This window comes from Tiliqua scincoides, chromosome 4 (assembly GCF_035046505.1).
Source record: "Tiliqua scincoides isolate rTilSci1 chromosome 4, rTilSci1.hap2, whole genome shotgun sequence".
NCBI lineage: Eukaryota > Metazoa > Chordata > Lepidosauria > Squamata > Scincidae > Tiliqua > Tiliqua scincoides.
In genome coordinates, this window is record NC_089824.1 from 210095437 (window position 1) to 210101390 (window position 5954).

Consider the following 5954-nt stretch of genomic DNA (forward strand, 5'->3'; position numbering starts at 1 on the left):
TCTCCAGGCAATCAGGATGTTCACCTGGGCCTCTCACTCCTGATCTTCCACTGTTCTGTCAGATCTGTTCCTCTTTTAGACTATCATCGGTTGCATTGCTTTCTGCTCCTTGTGGTTTTCTTTCTGATTTTTTTCCCCTCTGCTGCTGACCGTTATAAGTATTTTTATTGAATCTGTTAATTTTATATTGATTTGTGGCTGCTGTGAGTCACCTGCTTGGGTGTTCTGTGTGAACATAAAAACAAGATATACATGTGTTAAAAGTAAAATCTATACAAATAAAATTGAACCTAGTCCTCCAGTCTAGTTGGTGTACGAGACAGAGTCCCATTTGTGATATGTTCTTGTTTACATCACAGGGGGTGGGGCTGGGACCTGAAAAGAGTTCCTAAAGGGCATAACCAAACAAAGATTGGGAATGACCAATTGACACATCGGACTGAGCCTAGAAGAAAATAAGGGAACTCTGTAGGTGATAGTTTTTCTGCTCTATGCCCAGGATGGGCCCATCCATGAAGTCAACTGAGGAGATGACCCCAAGAGGCAGATTGGCGAGTGTGCCCACTTCTGTCTGCACACTTGCTTCTTTTACTCCTCCCCCTCCTCAGATCGGATAAAGGGTGAGGGAGGCAGGGTAAAATAAGACTCATGGCGGAGAGGAGTGTGGTGGGCTGGAGCGTATTAAGGGTCTCCACACTTCTGGTCCATCTCCTTCTGTCTTTACCAATCTGGGCAGTGGGAGGAGCAGAAGCTGGCACATCACCAGGTTAAGGAGCACAGTGCTTGACACAGGCACCAGGAGGTCTTTGGCTGGCCCCATCTTGGCCCCTTGCAGGCAAACACTCCATAGCTCAGAAATTAAGACTGCTGTTGTGAAGGACTGCTGCTCAGCGTTCAGGAAGATGAATATTTTTATTGAATAGTACTCACAATTGTGATGATGTATGGGGTGCAAACAGTCTCCTAGCCAATGGGGTAGGTCATTTTTCATTATCCCGCTGAGGACGTGGCTCAAAGCAGTGGCTTATAGAAACTCATTTCCTTTGGTGAAGGTGGGGGAAATAGAAGTTAACGTTCAATAAACTCAAGAGCCATGATGCAGTGTGACCCTCCAAATGTTCCAAGCATAGCTGTTAATAGCTTCCTCCCCCAGGACGCTGCTTTGCCCCCATTCGCTTATCGGCTTTGATACATCTGCAGAAGAAAGCCCTCATCCCTCATAACTCTCCAAAATGATACAATACATCATCAGAAAGCAACCCAGGATCAACACATTGTTAGCCGTTTGATCTCTGGAGTCAAAATTCGTGATAGGTGTTTTGTGTGCTTGTGTATATACACACACACACAAATGTTAAAAGCCTATTTAAGTTAACTAAAGACATCCATACAACATCAGGGTTGAATTGCGGGTGATTTCCTGCAATGCAGCTGTTATAAGTTTATCAAACTGCGGGTGGCTGTAAGCCGTAATCATAACCAGATTGCACAAGAGATGCGAGGCAGGGAGCAGGGGAACAGATCTTCAAATAGAAAAAAATTAACTGGCTAGTTGAAAACTGGAAAAGCAGGTCACAAGTTAAGAGTTTTCAGTGGGATCACCTAGAATGTCCACCGGGATGGATCTGCAGATTTACTGACACTCCATGATGGTACTGGATTTCCCAGCAGGGCTCTGCTTCACAGTGCTTGTATTTTCAAAAGAGTTCAGCTCCCTTTGAGGTGAAAAATATGAGACAAGGCCCAACTGAAGAGCACCCGTATCACCCTACTGTGGTCAGATTGCTCGAAGGCAGGGGTCTACACTTCATGATCTTTGAGGCCTTTTCCATCTTTATGGTTCCATGGTGTCGCTCACACAAACAGTCTGGAGGCAATGCAAGGAGAAGGGATTCGCAAGAGGCAAAAACGACTTTTTGAAAGCACCCCTGTGAAAGATCGCCACTTATCTTCAGTGTGGAAGTGCTTTAACATGGCTTTTAACAGTGCTTTAACTTCACGTCATTAATGAGGGGAGCAGTGGCATAGCTAGAGGGGGTGCAAAGCACTGTTTTGCAGGCGCCTGAATTATTATTATTATTAACAGTATTTATATACCACTTTTCAACGGAAAGTTCACAAAGCGGTTCACAAATCAAACAGCGAATGGCTCCCTGTCCCAAAAGGGCTCACAATCTGAAAGGATGCAAAAGAACACCAGCAGACAGCCACTAGAAAAGACAGTGTTGGGGTGAGGCAGGCCAGTTACTCTCCCCCCCCCCCCCGCTAAATAAAAGAAGAGCACCCACTTAAAAAGTGCCTCTTACCCAGTTAGTAGGGGTTGAATGCACTGTGCAAGCAGCCCCTCCCCTTCGGAGCCATTCTGGGCGGTGGGAGCAAAGCTGAGGCAAACGCTTTGCACCCCCTCTTTGCACCCCCTCTGGCTATGCCACTGGAGGGGAGGAATATTACCTTTGTTGGTCAGTCTCCCTGCTGCCCCCACCAGGAATTATTGTTGCAAATTCATCCTAAAATGGCCTCACATACTCAGCATGTCACAACTATCTATAATATACCAATAAGAAACTCTGGGTTTCAAACTGTACATATGCAGTTTATTATTGTCACAGGAAAACTTTAGTCTCCATTTTTATTTATTTATATTTTTAAATGTATACCCTAGTTTTTGATCCAATAAGGCAAACTACAGTCATTCATGATTTCTATTTTTGTTTTGGCGGGGGGGGGGGGGATTTCATATTATCCAAGCCCATCCCACATCAAGAGGGAAGGATTTTCTTAACACTTATTTTGAGAAGCCATTCCCCCTGTTTGCAATAAACAAAACGTTCCAAACTTGTCCACTATAGGCAACCAAACAGAAAACTAAGGAAATGACCATGAAAGACCACAAATGAAAAAATCGCTAAACCCTCTGAAGTCACATTACCTTTGGGAAGGGGACCATAGCTCAGTTACTCATGCATTGTGTTCCAGAAAGTTTTAGATCTGATGTCTGGCATCTCCAGGTCACAGGATCAGATTTCAAATGATGAGAAGGACCTCTCTGCTTCAGATATGGGAGAGCTGCTGCTGTTCAAGTAGGCAAAGCTGGAGTACATGGACTAATGGATGGGCAGCCCAGTCCTGAGCTTCCCAGCACCTGTTAGAGCAGTGACATGAAAGCAGCTACCACTATATTGCAGGTGCCAGAAAGCAGCCAGAGGTCTCCTCGGGGGTTTCTGTCCCCTTCCCCTGGGAAAAGACCCAGACCCCACAATGGGGTTCTCAATTCTGGAGCAGCTATTTTGCTGGCATAGACTTGAGAAACTCTAGACAGGCTAGTAGACAGTGCTGGGGGAGAGGTAGCGGCTGTGGTGCATGTCGGCACCAACGACGTGGGCAAGTGCAGCTGGGAGGTCCTGAAGGCCAAATTTAGGCTTTTAGGCAGGAAGCTGAAAGCCAGGACCTCAAAGGTAGCGTTCTCTGAAGTGCTACCTGTTCCACGCGCAGGGCCAGCTAGGCAGGCGGAGATCAGGGGTCTCAATGCGTGGATGAGACGGTGGTGTAGGGAGGAGGGGTTTAGATTTGTTAGGCACTGGGGAACGTTTTGGGACAAGCGGGGCCTGTACAAGAGGGACGGGCTCCACTTGAACCAGAATGGAACCAGACTGCTGGCACATAACATTAAAAAGGTGGCAGAGCAGCTTTTAAACTGATCCCTGGGGGAAGGCCAACAGGAGCCAAGGGGCATCTGGTTTGGGACTCCTCATCCCTATGGGATGAGGATGGGGAGGTTAGAGAACAACAAGACAAAGGCAGGGTAGGAAAAGAAATTGGGGAAGGTAGGGTGATGGGATGTGATAGACGATTTGGCACAATGAGAGGATGCGGGGACAAAGGAGCGAATAAGCAGCCCATCCTGGGGCATTCTGTGTACAAATGCTTTTATGCGAATGCCCGAAGTCTACAGGCAAAGGTGGGAGAACTGGAATGTCTGGTGACAAGGGAAAATATTAACATAGTGGGCATAACGGAAACCTGGTGGAATGCGGAGAATCAGTGGGATACCGCAATTCCGGGCTATAAACTCTACAGGAGGGACAGGCAGGGGCGTGTTGGAGGTGGGGTGGCCCTTTATGTTAAGGAAGGGATAGAATCCAGCAAAGCAGAGATTGAAGGTGGGTCCGACTCCAGCGTAGAATCTCTGTGGGTTAAATTACCAGGCTTGTGCAGCGATGTAATACTGGGGGCGTGCTATCGTCCTCCAGACCAGAAATCAGATGGGGACCTTGAAGTGAGGAAACAGATCAGGGAGGTGACAAGGAGGGACAGGGTTGTAATCATGGGGGACTTCAATTATCCTCATATTGACTGGGTCAATTTGTGTTCTGGTCATGATAAGGAAACCGGATTTCTTGACGTGCTAAATGACTGTGGCTTAGAGCAGCTAGTCACGGAGCCCACCAGAGGACAGGTGACTCTGGATTTAATATTGTGCGGTATGCAGGACCTGGTTAGAGATGTAAACGTTACTGAGCCATTGGGGAACAGTGATCATGCTGTGATCCGTTTTGATATGCACGTTGGGGGAAGAATACCAGGCAAATCTCTAACAAAAACCCTTGACTTCCGAAAGGCAGACTTCCCCCAAATGAGGAGGCTGGTTAGAAGGAGGTTGAAAGGGAGGGTAAAAAGAGTCCAATCTCTCCAGAGTGCATGGAAGCTGCTTAAAACAACAGTAATAGAGGCCCAGCAGAGGTGTATACCGCAAAGAAAGAAGGGTTCCACTAAATCCAGGAGGGTGCCCGCATGGCTAACCAGCCAAGTTAGAGAGGCTGTGAAGGGCAAGGAAGCTTCCTTCCGTAAATGGAAGTCTTGCCCTAATGAGGAGAATAAAAAGGAACATAAACTGTGGCAAAAGAAATGTAAGACGGTGATACGGGAGGCCAAGCGAGACTATGAGGAACGCATGGCCAGCAACATTAAGGGGAATAATAAAAGCTTCTTCAAATATGTTAGAAGCAGGAAACCCGCCAGAGAAGCGGTTGGCCCTCTGGATGGTGAGGGAGGGAAAGGGGAGATAAAAGGAGACTTAGAGATGGCAGAGAAATTAAATGAGTTCTTTACATTTGTCTTCATGGCAGAAGACCTCGGGCAGATACCGCTGCCCGAACGGCCCCTCCTGACAGAGGAGTTAAGTCAGATAGAGGTTAAAAGAGAAGATGTTTCAGACCTCATTGACAAATTAAAGATCAATAAGTCACCGGGCCCTGATGGCATCCACCCAAGAGTTATTAAGGAATTGAAGAATGATGTTGCTGATCTCTTGACTAAGGTATGCAACTTGTCCCTCAAAACGGCCACGGTGCCAGAAGATTGGAGGATAGCAAATGTCACGCCTATTTTTAAAAAGGGAAAGAGGGGGGACCTGGGAAACTATAGGCCGGTCAGCCTAACATCCATACCGGGTAAGATGGTGGAATGCCTCATCAAAGATAGGATCTCAAAACACATAGACGAACAGGCCTTGCTGAGGGAGAGTCAGCATGGCTTCTGTAAGGGTAAGTCTTGCCTCACGAACCTTATAGAATTCCTTGAAAAGGTCAATAGGCATGTGGATGTGGGAGAACCCGTGGACATTATATATCTGGACTTTCAGAAGGCGTTTGACACGGTCCCTCACCAAAGGCTACTGAAAAAAACTCCACAGTCAGGGAATTAGAGGACAGGTCCTCTCGTGGATTGAGAACTAGTTGGAGGCCAGGAAGCAGAGAGTGGGTGTCAATGGGCAATTTTCACAATGGAGAGAAGTGAAAAGCGGTGTGCCCCAAGGATCTGTCCTGGGACCGATGCTTTTCAACCTCTTCATAAATGACCTGGAGACAGGGTTGAGCAGTGAGGTGGCTAACTTTGCAGATGACACCAAACTTTTCCGAGTGGTGAAGACCAGAAGTGATTGTGAGGAGCTCCAG